Source organism: Diaphorina citri, unplaced genomic scaffold, assembly GCF_000475195.1.
Source record: "Diaphorina citri unplaced genomic scaffold, Diaci psyllid genome assembly version 1.1 scaffold629, whole genome shotgun sequence".
Taxonomy (NCBI): Eukaryota; Metazoa; Arthropoda; class Insecta; order Hemiptera; family Psyllidae; genus Diaphorina; species Diaphorina citri.
In genome coordinates, this window is record NW_007378062.1 from 100,180 (window position 1) to 120,067 (window position 19,888).

Consider the following 19,888-nt stretch of genomic DNA (forward strand, 5'->3'; position numbering starts at 1 on the left):
AGGGGGGGGTCGCTTTTTTTTTTTTTTTTTTTTTTTTTTTTTAATGGTAAATTCGGGCTTACATTTTATGATGAGCTGTTTGGTTAGCTCTTTGTGATTAATTACTTTATGCGTACCTGCTGATTACTTTGGGGAGGGTGTACCTAAGGATTTTTACTTGATTATGAAAAATCTGATAAAAAAAAGTGTAAGACCTATGGCAAGGTCCAAATTTGTAAAAACAGAAACAATTTTCTATAAAGTTTATTATATTTATGTACCCATTTCCTAAAAAAATGATGTAGGAAAAATGTGTATTTAAAACAATCAACTCAATATATAAAACATCTCATACCTACATGCTGTGATGCCGGAGACTTATTGATACTTGATTTTTTCTCATTCTATCATTTCTATACTAAACATATTGAACTAATTGGTTAAACTTGACTCATATATCATACCTACCTACCTATACAAAGTTTATTTCTCAATTACCTACATTATCGGTTGATGTTATGTGATCGTTTATTTCTTCAGCAATAAACATAATCATAACAATCCTTGTATTGAACATTTTAGAAGAAAAAAATGACAAAGTTATATTCATATGTTACTTTCCTATATAACTTGAGCAGATCAACTACAAAAATGTACACACACGTACATTTATTTTATAGTACAAAGTTTTCTTGCAATAAATTATTGTCATTTGTTTTTTGTTGCTATTATTATGTTGTACTCAATATTATCGATAGAAAATAAATATTTACATTGAAATGGAAAAAATTCTCATGATTTTAAAAACTACTGTAGGTATAAAATGCATTTTTTTAACCCTTGGACGTACTTTGGCTCTCTGAGATGTACTAGAGTTATTTTATTCGTAGGACTGGACAGTTTTACTTTGATTGGGATAGGTTTCAGGGGCAAAGCCAGGGGAGCGCAAAGCGCAACCTTATGCGTTGAATGAGATGATGCCCAGATTCCGGATAGAAATGGCACCTTTAAAACTTTAAGCTATCCTATTTAACTTTCTCTTTTTTTTTAGAAAAAATTAACCAAGTAGGAAAGTTGAAACTATATGGGGAAGGAAAATATATGAGACCTTGTTTAGACTGCCTAGGCAAAGGGACTTTCAGTCCTATTCGGGCAGGATAAACAAGGTGTATTCTATTCTTTCTGGTTCCATTTTAAACATCTCTACCAATACCAGTACCACATTACCACAAGTCAATTGCAGAGTTATGGGCGTAAAAAAACACGGACGTACGAATATGCAAAATTCGGGAATTAATGCCTTTTATGGTTTTCGGTAAAAGAAAGTAAATGAAATGACAATAATAATATTAATAGGTATATCTGTTACAGTAGTAAACATATCAAACATGTGTTTTTTTTACATTTTTCGTGACAGTAAAAACTTCATTTAATGAGCTTTTATTTTTAACCACTGGTAGATACAAGGCAGAATTGGATAGGCAGAAAGAGTAATGCGGAATTCAATGACAAGAAATAAATTTTCATGAACAACCTTCGACAAGTATTTTGTTCCCCATCAATTCATCGTGCAACAATTTCTTTCTTTGTCTATGTCATAAAATAGGGACTGAATTAGTTTTTTCTTTACATCATTTTATCATGGCAATGCACATGTGAATGTACTTAATACCAATGGTAGGTATATCAAATGTGAATAAATAAATAAAATAATAGCATGCCATATATTATCAACACCGCAAATGAAGTTGAATTTAAATTCAAATAATATAATATACTTCTAATTTAATACAAATATAATAGGCTACACTAGAAAGCAATATATCACTTAGACCGCATATGACATCATGTAAATATTTTCTGGCATGGGAAGTCATGTCATTGGTATTGTGTGATTACTTCTCTCCCAGAGCTTTACATGTTAGATCCATGCTAGAGAATATTGGGCTTTCAATATCTTTTATGTGCGAAGTTTTTTATGGAACGCAGGCCTAGCCTTTACAAATTTGAACCTTGTTACTCAAGCTCGAACCACAATCGCCCGGATTACAAGTCCAGGGCTTTAGCACTTATGCCTCTGGTGAAGTAATGAACATCAATAAATAAAACACTTCTGAAAATGAACCCGGTCTTGAGATTTAGCAGAAATTTGACTCGTCTTTCCTTTTTGGTCAGAACTCATCAATAAATATGAGTACACACAGCACCTGTATGAAATTAGATAATAATTCAAGTTCACTCATAAATAACCCACACACATACAAACGCCAAGATATTACATGAAATCTAATTCTCTTGATATACAATTTAACCAGACCAAATAATGAGAACCACCTACAGGATATCCATGCAACTATTGTGACAGTTGAGTACGAGCACACCCTGTATAAAAGTGGAGAAAATAATGTAACTCGGTACAAAGGAATTCAAACTCCAAATTTAAATATGAATCACACATGAGAGTGCTAATGAAGTAATGAACGACAATGAACAACTTGTGAATTACTTATTACTTTTAACTTTATTATCTTCTCACGACATTGTGATAATTGACAAACCTATCGTGCACTAGCATGCTATCATGTTAAAGTTACGTAAATTTATTTCACTTGAAAACAGTCGAGCTAGTCCGTGCTTAAGAATTCAAACCAATGTAAAGAAATGGGTATACGGATAACTGGACAAACCCGATAGTAATTCACATTGAAAAAGTATTTACAATGAGTGTAAAGATGAAAAATCAAGGAAAATAAAAATCGATAAGATCGGAAAAATTTCCGCTGGAGCTGAAGAAATTTTATTTGAAAGAGGAAAAAAATGTTGACAAAAAAGGTTCATTAGGTACCTCTTTATTTATTTATTTTGACAGAAAATTCGTCTGAAATGCCCAACCCGGTACTACAGTGCATATCTTCAGGGTCATTAGGTACCTACCTACATAAAACTATCACCTTTTCAAATGTCTGATCAAAATTTAAGCGAATAGCTCACGTGCTGACTTGACAAAAGTAGAAATCAACTTTTTCGGAGGCAAAAGCGACCCCCATAATGAATCCACAGATAGAGCAAAAAAATCGCCATTTCAAAATAATAATAATAATAATAATAATAATAAAATAAACAAAAAAATATATCAAAGAACAATTCTCACATGTGACCTGAAGACAAAAGAAAGCAAACAAAAACAACTAACAAATTAGTTGGTTCGGGTTTTCCGCTGGAGCTGAAGAAATTTTATTTAAAAGAAAAAAATGTTGACAAAAAAGGCTACTCATTAGGTACCTACCTACATAAAACTATCACCTTTTCAAATGTCTGATCAAAATTTAAGCGAATAGCTCACGTGATGCTGACTTGACACAAGTAGATATCAACTTTTTTGGAGGAAATAGCGACCCCCATAATGAATCCACAGATAGAGCAAAAAATCGCCATTTCAAAAATAATAATAATAATAAAATAAGCAAAAAAAATATATCAAAGAACAATTCTCACATGTGACCTGAAGACAAAAGAAAGCAAACAAAAACAACTAACAAATTAGTTGGTTCGGGAATGACGTCCTCAGGTCCCCTGTTCTCTAAACATGAAGAATTGAAAATGATGGTAAGCTTGTACCTGTTTGTGAACGGGTCCTAGTATAACTTTATTTTATGTCTCATATACGCGTGTCGTGTGAATGAGGCCTTAATGTGAGTTGTAGTCTAGAAACCCAAAATCGAGACATCAATAAAGTCCTACGCTCCTCTGGAATTTATTGAAGTACTAGCTGAATTCCGTCGCTTCGCTCCGGAATACCGCTAGTTCATCCCGAGGCATGGCCAAACTTGTAGAAAAGGCATGGCCGCATGACGACCTCAGGTCCCCTGTTCTCTAAACATGAAGAATTGGGGATGATGGTAAGCTTGTACCTATGTTTGTGAACGGGTCCTTGTATAACTTTATTTTATGTCTCATATACGTGTGTAGTGTGAATGAGGCCTTAATGTGAGTTGTAGTCTAGAAACCCAAAATCGAGACATCAATAAAGTCCTACGCTCCTCTGGAATTTATTGAAGTATTTCTACTACCTACTAAATGGGTATAACAAAAATAACTTAAAGTCCAGGAACAATAACATTCATAGGTATCCGCACAAAAATTTGTAAACAAAAGTGGAGTTTCTGAAATTTGCGTTTCTCGCATTATTTATTTGATTCGGGTCTTTTAGCACTCAGAATAGAGCGGCATTTGATCATATATAAAGTTCGGAACAATGGGCATAGTTCTAAACTTTTTTTATATAATCATATAGATATATATTTTATATTCGAGAACAGAAGAAAAAATCTATACAAAAATGATTGTCAAGATACCTAAACATTTCAGCAGGTATGCCAAGTTTCTTTATATCCTTTCATTCAAAAAAGAAGCAGAGGACGACTTGAAAATGTGGCTACTTGTTTTTATACTTGATTACTGATACTGCAATATGTTATAGGGTACAGTAAGACATATTATTCATCTTGTACCTAATGGAAAAAAAACTTCAAGAGGAAAGTTGACGAGAAATTTTAAGTATTACAACTATACACACAGTCTGTAGATACGCGTATCTGTGTCCAATCAGCTTACGAATTGATGGATGAAAGATATATATATAGGGGCATTTTCCTATTGTGTTTCTCATATAGGTGCTAAAGAAAGCAAGAAGAAAAGGAATTTTTTTGACCACGTTAAAAATTTACCTTTGCATTGGGCCACAGTATCTTTACTGTACCGAACGATTTTTTTTCTTGATTAGTATTTTCATTCGAGGTTTGACTACTATTGCTGAAACCCTGTATAATTAATTTGGACTAAGAAAATACCTATGGCAAATTCCACAGAGCACGGGTATAGCAGACCGTTTAGTTTGTTTCTTTTTATTTTCTTCTTCTCCTCCTCCTCCTTCTTCTTCTTCTTCTTCTCCTTTTTCTTCACATTTCCTAACTGAATGGTCTGAAGATTAGTTCTTTTGTTTTCAAAAAACCTATGCGGGGTGTGCTCCATTAAAAAAGAAAAAAAAACAACAACAACAACACCAACAACTAAAGAGTTTTTTTCTTCTTTTTCTCTCAAAAAAGCATGATTAAAACTTCATTCCTACATACAAATATTTAATTGACTTCGATCCAATGTCCTCAAGTTCTCGTGATCTGTTAATTGGACTCTTTGAATTGAATTGACTTTAGTTAGAAGGTACTTATAGGTCAATTTCATCACAAAACGCTTTAATAAATTAATAATATTTCTTCCTTTTTTTCAGGAGGATGAAAAACAGATGTAAATGACCATCAGGAAATTTGGAAGCAGAGTGGCGCATATAAATAATCATGTCCAGTTGTCCAACCTTCAACCAAATTCGGACCGCTCTGTCGAGATAATGTTTAGGAGAAACACGTTTAACTGTGGCTGGCGGTTCTACCTGACGGTGATTTAATTAATAGTGAGTGTTTTGTGCTATCTTTAGAAGGTACCTATAGGTACTTATACATTAAAGGAATAAAATCAACCCCAATTTCATCACAAAACGCTTTAATAAATTAATAATATTTCTTCCTTTTTTTTTCAGGAGGATGAAAAACAAATGTAAATGCCCATCAGGAAATCTGGAAGCAGTGTGGCGCATATAAATAATCATGTCCAGTTGTCCAACCTTCAACCAAATTTGGACCGCTCTGTCGAGATAATGATTAGGAGAAACACGTTTAACTGTGGCTGGCGGTTCTACCTGACGGTGATTTAATTAATAGTGAGTGTTTTGTGCTATCTAATCACTAACAGGTAAATGGGAGTACTTTGTACACATTAGATTAAGCTCTTAACCTTAAAGTGCATGTTAATTTTACTAATTTAAGGACCCAACAGGGTTGGGTACATTTTTGATATACCTCTGATCCATTTCTTAACCTGGATAAAAAAAGAACATACTAGATAAAACTTTTTTAAACCGATTGCCTAATTGTGTAACCTAAATATGTATAAACTTTAAAGAAAATTTGGAAATATTTATTGGATTTTGAAAAATCATTTAAGTTCGAGATAAAAATCCATGTTACCACGGGTTAATTAAAGCTGTGAGTGGCTAATTACTATTATCTGCAATTAGGTTTAAGACAATTTAACAAAAATTACAATGTAGGATTGTAGGTACAGTGTAAGATCGCATTAAAATGAACAAACCAGTGTGATTTATGTGAAAAATTATCATCATTTGGACGGAATTAAGTGACTGCAGGCTGCGGGCGAAAAGGGGTACAGTGTAAGATCACATTAAAATGAACAAACCAGTGTGATTTATGTGAAAAATTATCATCATTTGGACGGAATTAAGTGACTGCAGGCTGCGGGCGAAAAGGTTCACTTTAAATAATGACTGTTAGTAGCAAGTGCTTAACATTCATTATGCAGTCGTACTAGACGAAATGCTAATTCCTCATATTTACCTGTCGGGAATATATCTATCTTCCCCTTTACTCCTCTAGGACGAGACCTCCTAGTAAGGGATAACATGGAGGTAACAATCAAGACCTACAGTTCCTCTAAAAGTTACATTAATGACAGACTCTAGGATCCTAAGAGATCTAAAAGCTAAGATAAATGCTAATTCCTCATATTTACCTGTCGGGAATATATCTATCTTCCCGTTTACTCCCCTAGGACGAGACCTCCTAGTAAGGGATAACATGGAGGTAACAATCAAGACCTAATACAGTTCCTCTAAAAGTTACATTAGTGACAGACTCTTAGGATCCTAAGACATCTAAAAGTTAAGAGTTGGCAAAAGAAAACAAAGTGTTAAAAGTTCGGTGTATGCTTTTATTTTCCATTAGAACTTATCAATGGAATTCACATTATAAATTAAATCGTTTAAACTTTCAAGTACCTACATATAAATTACAACGCGGAGTAGTAGCATGAAATCTATGCGTAACTAAAGTAACTTATTTATTGTACCTATAATGCCAATTTTTCTTTCTTTACAAATCAAGTTTTAACATTAACTCAGTATTAGGTTAAAGTTAAATATATGAGAAGTTTATTATCATTGGAGACCCCTTCAGTCCCTTCCGCGACAGAAAAGGTTTTTAGACGGCTAGATTGAGTATCTACTTACTTGAATGCTGAATGATATACATACCTTTAGTAATTTTGAAATACTACAATTCTACCTAATATTGTTAATTCTCTCAATTCTGACTGAAGGTCTTAAATATGAACCACTGGTATAAAAGGTTTTTAGACGGCTAGATTGAGTATCTTCTTACTTGAATGCTGAATGATATACATAACTTTAGTAATTTTGAAATACTACAATTCTACCTAATATTGTTAATTCTCTCAATTCTGACTGAAGGTCTTAAATATGAACCACTGGTAGATACAAGGCAGAATTGGATAGGCAGAAAGAGTAATGCGGAATTCAATGACAAGAAATAAATTTTCATGAACAACCTTCGACAAGTATTTTGTTCCCCATCAATTCATCGTGCAACAATTTCTTTCTTTGTCTATGTCATAAAATAGGGACTGAATTAGTTTTTTCTTTACATCATTTTATCATGGCAATGCACATGTGAATGTACTTAATACCAATGGTAGGTATATCAAATGTGAATAAATAAATAAAATAATAGCATGCCATATATTATCAACACCGCAAATGAAGTTGAATTTAAATTCAAATAATATAATATACTTCTAATTTAATACAAATATAATAGGCTACACTAGAAAGCAATATATCACTTAGACCGCATATGACATCATGTAAATATTTTCTGGCATGGGAAGTCATGTCATTGGTATTGTGTGATTACTTCTCTCCCAGAGCTTTACATGTTAGATCCATGCTAGAGAATATTGGGCTTTCAATATCTTTTATGTGCGAAGTTTTTTATGGAACGCAGGCCTAGCCTTTACAAATTTGAACCTTGTTACTCAAGCTCGAACCACAATCGCCCGGATTACAAGTCCAGGGCTTTAGCACTTATGCCTCTGGTGAAGTAATGAACATCAATAAATAAAACACTTCTGAAAATGAACCCGGTCTTGAGATTTAGCAGAAATTTGACTCGTCTTTCCTTTTTGGTCAGAACTCATCAATAAATATGAGTACACACAGCACCTGTATGAAATTAGATAATAATTCAAGTTCACTCATAAATAACCCACACACATACAAACGCCAAGATATTACATGAAATCTAATTCTCTTGATATACAATTTAACCAGACCAAATAATGAGAACCACCTACAGGATATCCATGCAACTATTGTGACAGTTGAGTACGAGCACACCCTGTATAAAAGTGGAGAAAATAATGTAACTCGGTACAAAGGAATTCAAACTCCAAATTTAAATATGAATCACACATGAGAGTGCTAATGAAGTAATGAACGACAATGAACAACTTGTGAATTACTTATTACAGGAATAGAACCGCAATGTTTGTGTTCTTTAAACAATTTCAAAAAAAGTCCGATTGACATTTTGAAATTTAAACCTGGTCTAGGTAGGAATACTGATCACGATTTTAATTAGAATATCAAATAAATTACTATGGTTCACTAGATGTATTGAATTTCTAGTAATAACAATACCTACCTATATTGGCCTGGCAGACAAAATACACAGACGCCCTAAAAAACAAATAAAAGGCTAGGTCCATATAGTTCATGATCTTTTTTTCTTTTAGAAATGTTTTTCACAAACTTCATTTTCGGAGAAAATGCCGAGACCAAATTAACATCAAATTCAGAATAGTCAAAATCACACTAAATCGTGATGATTAAAGATGTAATTCGCCCTTTTTCACTTGTCACATTGAGTGAGACTTTATCACTCACTCTATGTGAATCAGACTTTGACACTATCACTCATTGAGTGAGTGAGTCACCTAAGAGTTTTCTACTGGGAAATCACTCCTAACTCATTAGCCTCGTCAGTGCTGTGAAGTTATCATGTTTATCATCAGCAGCATCTCGCACCAAATCTGGTAGTGAAGAGGACATCTTTGATAAAAATTATTGTTCCTCAAGTTTGAAGTTATCAAAACATACGGAACATTAAGACAAGCCCACTTATTTTGAATGTAAAACATTCTGAAATTTATATTATCAAGCACTTGACTTGATTCTTGATTTCATAAGAGGGAATTCTGTTCTGAATCGATTCTAAGAGCCTGGTCCACAATGATAAGGATTCAATGGGTAAAACAATAATATAAAAAAAAGTTTGCTGTGAAATAAAACAATGCCCTGTCTTCGAACTTGTTTCTCTGAGGACAACGGAGAGAAAAAAAACCTACGAAGTTTCAGCAAAATAATCACAAAGGAAATGATTGTAGAAGGGACGATACATTATTCTGTCAGCTAAAGAAAAAGTGTCTGCATATCAGCAGAAAAAGTACGGTTCAAAGGTCCAAATGTCAAATAACAACAGATACTGTACATTTGTAATTGATACACCAAACCAAGAACAATTTGAAAAGTAAAAAAACCACGTATTACAATATAGTAGATACTAATGTACTAGAATCAGCAACAGAATTCAGAGGTCATGAAGTACCAAGCAAGTAGCCACAGTAATTAAGCAGCATTCGTTTAACCTAGAATGAAAAAAAGTAAATGCTGTAAAATTCTATATGAGTGTAATTACCAATACTTAATTTGTGTTAATTAAGGTTAAAAATATTCAAAAAAGTAAGCATTGGAATTTTTGTTAAACCTTTGAGTATCATGCTTTGACAACTTACCTACTAACAATTAGGAAGCTTTTCTGAATTTCTGAGAAATGATAGTTAAACCTCTATTAGAGACGATAAGTCATGCTTTGACAACTTACCTACTAACAATTAGGAAGCTTTTCTGAATTTCTGAGAAATGATAGTTAAACCTCTATTAGAGACGATAACAAGCTCTTAACCTTAAAGTGCATGTTTATTTTACTAATTTAAGGACCCAACAGGGTTGGGTACATTTTTGATATACCTATGATCCATTTCTTAACCTGGATAAAAAAAGAACATACCTACTAGATGAAACTTTTTTTAAACCGATTGCTAATTGTGTAACCTAAATGTATAAACTTTAAAGAAAATTTGGAAATGTTTATTGGATTTTGAAAAATCATTTAAGTTCGAGATAAAAATCCATGTTACCACGGGTTAATTAAAGCTGTGAGTGGCTAATTACTATGAGACGATAATTCAGCCAGCGGCAAATAATAATCGATCAGTGAATTTCAATACTGGAATTAATTTGTAAATGTAATAGAAAGGCTTTTTTTTTAACATTTTTATAATATTTTTACATTTAATATTATTTTTCTATCTCACAATAATAACGAAAAGAAGAATAATGTAATAGAAGGTAAAAAGAGGAATTGAACATGAAGAAAATGATAAGTAAGATGTAAAAACAGCATATAAATGGGTAACTTTTAATTAGGAACGTAAATGGTTAAGTACCTACGAAGAAGTATGCATAAAGGTGATAGAACGTATACATAAATTTATCAGAACTACCTATCTATCGTTTCTATCTGAGTGTATTCAATTGCTAAGTACCTATACTTGTCAAAAATATTTGTTGAGTCTGTCTACACTCAGAATTGCTAAGATGCTAAGTTGCATAGCAGGGGAAAAAGTATCACATTTTTATTTTTTTTATTAGATGCAATTCCAGTTGTGATTGAAGAAACAGCCGATTATACGTATAATGTTATTATATTGTTAAACGTACATAGATATTGACACGACCATATCATAAATATCATCTCTTGATGAGCAAAACTTGCGATTATATGAGCCGATAAGGTACCCATAATACCTAGGTGTAATGTAAATCTGTATGTAATAATATTATAGGTACCTATGTTAGTTATGTAAGTCAAGTGTGGTCTGTTCTTGTGATTTCCAAATTATACTAAGAATTTGATAGGAAATCACAGGTTGCCTGGTTAGATATATGATAAAGAATGTCCCAAATAATGTATCTGCCAAAGCGATAAAAAGCAAAAAGGAAGAAGGTAGGTCACATCAAAACTAGCAAAACATAACGAGATGTCATTCGATCCTCTTTTTCTTTAAGAAGAAACTCAGGCCACTGTAAACAAAATCAATTAGGGTGGTCTGTTTATATTACGTCAAGGAGAATAATTGAGACAAGATCTTGTCATTATTTTGGTACTTTCAAACTTCTTATACGACAACATAAGAGGCCATCTTTCCGTCAACTTGTAATTCTAAGGCGTTCCTAATGTTTCAAGATAATTTTCAACATTTTATTTTTCCGCCTAATGAAATCCGATACCTTTGCTTCATAATTATTTCCGCAAATAATAAATAATCTGAACTTTACCAGATGTAGGTAATCTTTGTCGTTTGGACTCCGAGTGACCCAGAGATTAATCCTTTATTAGTCTTTTTTTAAGTTATGTGTTTAATAAAAGTTGAGTCCTAGTAGGAGGTCGCTGTTTTTTTTTTTTTTTTTTTTTTTTAAGGTTTTAATTTTTTTTTTTTTTTTTTTTTTTTTTTTTTAATGGTAAATTCGGGCTTACATTTTATGATGAGCTGTTTGGTTAGCTCTTTGTGATTAATTACTTTATGCGTACCTGCTGATTACTTTGGGGAGGGTGTACCTAAGGATTTTTACTTGATTATGAAAAATCTGATAAAAAAAAGTGTAAGACCTATGGCAAGGTCCAAATTTGTAAAAACAGAAACAATTTTCTATAAAGTTTATTATATTTATGTACCCATTTCCTAAAAAAATGATGTAGGAAAAATGTGTATTTAAAACAATCAACTCAATATATAAAACATCTCATACCTACATGCTGTGATGCCGGAGACTTATTGATACTTGATTTTTTCTCATTCTATCATTTCTATACTAAACATATTGAACTAATTGGTTAAACTTGACTCATATATCATACCTACCTACCTATACAAAGTTTATTTCTCAATTACCTACATTATCGGTTGATGTTATGTGATCGTTTATTTCTTCAGCAATAAACATAATCATAACAATCCTTGTATTGAACATTTTAGAAGAAAAAAATGACAAAGTTATATTCATATGTTACTTTCCTATATAACTTGAGCAGATCAACTACAAAAATGTACACACACGTACATTTATTTTATAGTACAAAGTTTTCTTGCAATAAATTATTGTCATTTGTTTTTTGTTGCTATTATTATGTTGTACTCAATATTATCGATAGAAAATAAATATTTACATTGAAATGGAAAAAATTCTCATGATTTTAAAAACTACTGTAGGTATAAAATGCATTTTTTTAACCCTTGGACGTACTTTGGCTCTCTGAGATGTACTAGAGTTATTTTATTCGTAGGACTGGACAGTTTTACTTTGATTGGGATAGGTTTCAGGGGCAAAGCCAGGGGAGCGCAAAGCGCAACCTTATGCGTTGAATGAGATGATGCCCAGATTCCGGATAGAAATGGCACCTTTAAAACTTTAAGCTATCCTATTTAACTTTCTCTTTTTTTTTAGAAAAAATTAACCAAGTAGGAAAGTTGAAACTATATGGGGAAGGAAAATATATGAGACCTTGTTTAGACTGCCTAGGCAAAGGGACTTTCAGTCCTATTCGGGCAGGATAAACAAGGTGTATTCTATTCTTTCTGGTTCCATTTTAAACATCTCTACCAATACCAGTACCACATTACCACAAGTCAATTGCAGAGTTATGGGCGTAAAAAAAGACGGACATACGAATATGCAAAATTCGGGAATTAATGCCTTTTATGGTGTTCGGTAAAAGAAAGTAAATGAAATGACAATAATAATATTAATAGGTATGTCTGTTACAGTAGTAAACATATCAAACATGTGTTTTTTTTACATTTTTCGTGACAGTAAAAACTTCATTTAATGAGCTTTTATTTTTATCACATAAGTTCCACTCCCTATCCGTGACTTGATACCTACTTGGTGTTCTTGAGTCTAACAGAAGCACCGAAGGTTAAAATAGGCTAGGATGGGTGGGCTGAAAAACTATCTTATTAGTAACGTCGATACATTCAGCTCGGTTTTGTTTGTCTTTATCAGAGCCGAATATCAAAAAAGCAAAACTATTTGTTCTTCTCCTGTAATAAATTTAATAGAACAGCTACCCATACAGCTACACCTGATATTACGAGCACTATTCTAAAGGAATTGACTGCTTCACTTCTAATATCTATCTACTGTCTACTGTTTACTTAAAGTTTATTTTTTTAAATAAAAAATGGTTGCTGTCTACTTTTTCTTAAAATCCTAGAGATGCAGGGTAAAATGTCTCTGAAGGACGAACAAACTCGAGTATGATATATAAAAAAAAAAAAACTATATTTTCCCTGTGAGCATTATGTATTTACATGGAATCATTATAAAACGTACAGCTGCTACCATTTATCCTGGTACAAAGTACGAGTACATAAACCAAAATACAAACAAAGGAACACTAAAAATGCCTACGTCAACATGATACGTACACAATCAGTACTTCAAACTGAATTAGATCCTTATCTCGAGTTTAAAAATCAATGAAAATTGTTTCTTCTATTTTTTGTGAAAAATTTAAATAAGATTTAAAAATACAGTAGCCGGAACGGTAACTTTCTTTGAACTTTTTTGTCCCCTTTCACAATTCCTAATTGTAGGTACCCAAGATTTCATCTTGAAAGACAATGGAGCAACAGAGTAACTTGCTTTACATTAAGACGCATTGTTTGTTTTGAACAAAAAATAAATTTGAAAAAAAAAAAAAAAAAAAAAAAAAAAAAAATTCAAGAGAATTCTCTTTGATTCTCAACATTCCCTTTGATCTGTGGCTAGAAATATTCATTTAGTTTTTATTACATGAACTTTAGTTCATGCTCAAGCACCTAGATGAAATATACGCATACTCCAAAAAGCACAACGCAAATTGCGAATACCGAACGAAGTTAAAGTTTTGTGTAATGTCATTATTAAATTTTCCTAATAAATTTTATGGAGATTCTAAATATGCAAATGTGTATTTGTATTTTCTTTCACTGTAGGTATATTCCACAACCAATTTATAAGTTGGGTCGGTTTAGAAGTTGGTAGGTAGCCTGTGTCAGAGGGTGGTTTTGAGAAATTGTTTGCTGTTGGGTGCTTTTCATTATTCAAATTTAAAGCTCAAATAGAAGAAAGTTCTCTGGGCCTCCTCATATGCATGTCCCTGGAGAATTGGAAATTATAACTGTTATATGTTCAATTCTCGATAGTGTAGGTATGAAAGAAGAGTGAAATATACTACCTTGACATCTCCACAATATTTATGATGGGTAATACTATTTAGTTATGTGCGATTGAAGTATTTAAATAAAATGAAGTACTTATACATGATATACAATATTTATATGTAAATGAAATATGTAAAAAGTAGGTATGCATCTAAGAAAAGCATTAATAATAATCAAGAAAGTATTTGTGTTATTATGGCACATTATAACGTTCCCCAAGCATTAAAATTTTCTTCAGTTTTATTTCGAGACAGAGCACCTAGAATTCCTTGCTCTCAGATAAGACAGGCAAGGAATGTACCACCCGCAGGACAAGGATGTAGCAGGAAGAATCATCATTATTATACGTAGAGATATCTATTCCTCATACCCAATTAAAATATCTTTCGTGTGTGATTTCGCAAAATGTTTTCGAAGATTCGACTTTTTGAGAAACTAGGGGGTTCAAAGCTTTCGCTAAATAAGAGATATAGCACATAGCTAATAAATAAATAAATCATTAGAAAGAAAAACATTTAAGAATCTTCAAATGACCGCGATTGTTTGTATTAAAAAACAACAATAGTAAGCGATCGAAACGTGAACTGCATACATTAAAGTCAATGGGTAAAACAATAATATAAAAAAAAAGTTTGCTGTGAAATAAAACAATGCCCTGTCTTCGAACTTGTTTCTCTGAGGACAACGGAGAGAAAAAAAACCTACGAAGTCGCGCATCTTTGCTAACTTTAGTATGATATAATTGTAAAGGGGAATTTTTACTCTTCATTTAATTATGTCTTGATTTTTTTCTACATCTAACTACCTACCTATCTACTTTCTGATACGGAGAAGAAAGTTAACAGTAATAATGATCACAATATTGAAATTGACTTCTGTGAAAAGTTTTGTTTTGATTTTAGATATACCTTTCTAGAACCTACAGAGTGTAGATACCTAATCTAAAGTGAGATCTTTTTGAAGATGTTTAAATAGGTAAGTTACCTACTAACTAATTACGTCAAAGGGATACAAAAAATAAAAGAGACAACATTCTCCTTGAAAAGAAACCTAGGCCTCATCAACTTTAAGCGTCAATAGGTCAAACTCTGGAATCAGCAAGAAATTGAATTTTTTATTCGCCATTTTAAAATCATAAACATAATCATAACATATCTGTCAATAACTCCAATGTATTTCTATGCAAGAACTATTCGACGTATAATTTACTTTTATTCTAATTTTATGCTGCATTAGGGTATGTTGGACCTCTATTTTTCTTACAGAAGGGAGGCTGTTTACGTGGTATTCCAGTGATTCAAGGACTTTTCATCTTTTATGCATTTCACTCTACTTTAAATGAACTTCACTAGGAGTTACTAGTTACCTACATTAGCAACCTACCTCGGTGGTTCAGTGGTTGCTCACCTGTAATCAGGTGGGCGTGGGTTCAATCCCAGCCGAGGTATGGAATCCGTATGGAATCCTCAACATTGTTTGAGAATTTGACCTCAATAAACATATTGGCCTACTGCTGGAGTAAAGGAACTCTTAGGTCCTATATATTCGAGATTTCGAGCAGTATAAATAAGCACTATATGATGTCGTAGGCTGTAGGTTATAGGTATAAACCGAACAACTTTCCAAGACTCCCAAGACTGTTGTGTGGCGATAGAAGTTCAAAGCAGCGTTTATATTTGACAACGTATAATACATCATCTGACACAATGGCAACGTATAAATCGTATAAATAGGTGCTCATATCAATGTGTTGAGGGGCAAAACAATTAGACACATCGTGTATGGTTAAACGTTAGAATCGTTAGATCGTCTTACTAATATCTGATATAAAGTACTTCTATCTGATATAAAGTACTTCTATCTGATATTAAAGTATAAATATGTATAAAGACTGTTTATAAGGGCCGAATCATAGAATTAGTCATGTTGACTAGCCAATATGATTAGGCATATTTTGTACCATAAAACGGTTTTCACTTTGTAAATAATTTTTTCCACCATGTGTGGATTGACTTCAAAATGATCTCATTTCCAGATTACATATTGCTTTACTTCTATTTACCACACAGGTATACAGAAAGCATTGCAGTGCATTAAAATAGTAAATAAGATCATTGTTATATGTACCATGACGCAGGGTTATGAAAGTTACACACAAAAAAAAACTATTTCAAGCCCTTTGACTCTCGCCCATTCATTTCTGGAATTGTTATACGTACATAATAGGTATCTATGTACCTACTTGGGAAAATATCCAATTTGGTAGGTAGCCCAACCTTTTGGCGTTGGCTAAAACCAGGTCATACATTTCTTTTCTCCCATATGTACCTACTTGGGAAAATATCCAATTTGGTAGGTAGCCCAACCTTTTGGCGTTGGCTAAAACCAGGTCATACATTTCTTTTCTCCTTTATCACTGTTTAAAATTTTCCTTAACCTAGCAGTAGTTTGCTAGTAATACTATTGTAGTCAAATTCTCAAATAATGTTGAGGATACCATACCTCGGCCGGGATTGAAACCAGGTTCTCCTGATTACCAGCCAAGCATCTTGACCGCTACCTACACCACCGAGGCAGGTCTATAATTTGGACCACGCCGAAGTAAAGGGTCGCAATATAATAATATTCGGATTAATTGAACTCATTCTGATTCTTGCCTTATTGTTGTAGATTAACACCGAGGATAGTAAATAATCAAGATAACACATCAATCATAATAAAGTGCAAGAGAATCAAATGAAGAAAGTTAATGAAAAGACCGCACACACGTTTACCAATGGGCGCACAAGACCTCTCATTCATTGAAACAAAAGAAATGAGAAACCAACTCTAGTTCGCAAGAGAATCAAATGAAGAAAGTTAATAATGAAAAGACCGCACACACGTTTACCAATGGGCGCACAAGACCTCTCATTCATTGAAACAAAAGAAATGAGAAACCAACTCTAGTTGAAGACCTTAGTGTTGGTTTTTAGTTCGGTTGGATATAGAGCAGATCTGAAGACATGGATATTAAGCTCGTAGAAAAGTACGTAATGAATGTAAGGGAAATCAAATTTGAAGTTCGAATCTAGAAACGAAGTCTAGAATCGTATAAATAGGTACCTAAGTAGGTAATAATCATGTATATTAAATGTATACAATATTATGTATATTGAAAATTTACATCAAGTTAGGAATTAGCAGGGAAAGACCCAAATTACCTACGTATGTAGATACTTAAACTTAACCAACCCCATCCTACGATTCTTGTTGCTTATAGATAAACTGTCGAATTATCAGCAATTTTTTGTGTTACCTTGATTTTTTATTTACCTTAATTTACGAGTATTATTTGAGAGGCAATGACACATAAAAAATTTACAGGTGAAAGATTACAATCGTCTAATCAAACGTCAGCCAACGTAAAATTTTAATTCCATAAATATTATACGAGGAAAATGTAGGGTACAGACGGAAACACGGCCTCAAAGAAGGCGTTTTAACGGTCCTTTCTTGAGTAGGTAGTGGAATACAGTGAAGTAGGTAACAATATTTTTTCTTCGATTATTCTCTACCAATTCAAAGAACTTTGCTCAGTATTACTGGCCATCTATTTATTATAAATAGGTAAGTAATAGATATCAAAATAATTCCACGCGTTTGGCTTCAATGGGGAACGGAACGACTCAAAATCGATCAGGTTTGAACATTTCTACCAAAGAGAATAATATTAAATTCGGGTACTTATCAATTAGAATAAAGATTTTTTCTTCGATTATTCTCTACCAATTCAAAGAACTTTGCTCAGTATTACTGGCCATCTATTTATTATAAATAGGTGAGTAATAGATATCAAAATAATTCCACGCGTTTGGCTTCAATGAGGAACGGAACGACTCAAAATCGATCAGGTTTGAACATTTCTACCAAAGAGAATAATATTAAATTCGGGTACTTATCAATTAGAATAAATGAGTCACGTTTAACCATAATGTACATGAAGAGAACTGAAATGAACCGTACTTTCTCTATGTACTAAAAGCACAGGGCAGGAATGCCAACACACCTGGGACTTGAGTGCCAGGCTCGATTAGGGGACATCTTCTACGTAACCTACTGAATTCAAGCTATCATAAAGTTCATTTTTTCCATTCCATGTCTTTTTTTCTCTTAGAGAAATTTCCTTTTTCTAATAGTTCTCACATTGATCAAGAAATAAATTTGATAACATTAATTCATTCAACACAAAATCGGTTTATTCGCATAACCAACTTAGAATAAATTTCATAGAATCATAACTCATAACGTGCGTTTTTATTCCTATTCTAGTCTTCTTGTAGAGTATAATATACCCAAGTGTGATAAATTGATAATTCTATATAATATCCCAATTTATCAGAACATTTTCTATGCGAACACTTCCCAAGTTTTTTTATTAAAAGAGACTACAATTTCAAATTGCACGAGTGTTAAAGTTGAAAGGACATTATAATTATGATGTAGCCACAGATCCCTCAGGCTCAACAATTAGCCTAATGAAATTATTGATACGTATGTATTTTTTCTCCATTCATCTCGTTCAAGAGAATTCTCTTTGATTCTCAATATTCCCTTTGATCTGTGGCTAGAAATATTCATTTAGTTTTTATTACATGAACTGTAGTTCATGCTCAAGCACCTAGATGAAATATACGCATACTCCAAAAAGCTCAACGCAAATTGCGAATACCGAACGAAGTTAAAGTTTTGTGTAATGTACCTAATTATTAAATTTTCCTGGATTTTATTGAGATTCTAAATATGCAAATGTGTATTTTCTTTCACTGTAGGTATATTCCACAACCAATTTATAAGTTGGGTCGGTTTAGAAGTTGATGGTAGGTAGCCTGTGTCAGAGGGTGGTTTTTGAGAAATTGTTTGCTGTTGGGTGCTTTTCATTATTCAAATTTAAAGCTCAAATAGAAGAAAGTTCTCTGGGCCTCCTCATATGCATGTCCCTGGAGAATTGGAAATTATAACTGTTATATGTTCAATTCTCGATAGTGTAGGTATGAAAGAAGAGTGAAATATACTACCTTGACATCTCCACAATATTTATGATGGGTAATACTATTTAGTTATGTGCGATTGAAGTATTTAAATAAAATGAAGTACTTATACATGATATACAATATTTATATGTAAATGAAATATGTAAAAAGTAGGTATGCATCTAAGAAAAGCATTAATAATAATCAAGAAAGTATTTGTGTTATTATGGCACATTATAACGTTCCCCAAGCATTAAAATTTTCTTCAGTTTTATTTCGAGACAGAGCACCTAGAATTCCTTGCTCTCAGATAAGACAGGCAAGGAATGTACCACCCGCAGGACAAGGATGTAGCAGGAAGAATCATCATTATTATACGTAGAGATATCTATTCCTCATACCCAATTAAAATATCTTTCGTGTGTGATTTCGCAAAATGTTTTCGAAGATTCGACTTTTTGAGAAACTAGGGGGTTCAAAGCTTTCGCTAAATAAGAGATATAGCACATAGCTAATAAATAAATAAATCATTAGAAAGAAAAACATTTAAGAATCTTCAAATGACCGCGATTGTTTGTATTAAA

At 32.7% G+C, this 19,888-nt stretch overlaps 1 long non-coding RNA gene across 1 annotated transcript in view; it reads left to right on the forward strand.

Moving 5' to 3' along the window:
* LOC103510658 overlaps positions 1–19,888 on the forward strand; it is a 40,000-nt gene that overhangs the window by 8,105 nt on the left and 12,007 nt on the right. The window contains exon 2 of the long non-coding RNA XR_541432.2: positions 5,573–5,752. This is a non-coding gene — a long non-coding RNA (uncharacterized LOC103510658). The remainder of the gene's footprint in view (positions 1–5,572; positions 5,753–19,888) is intronic.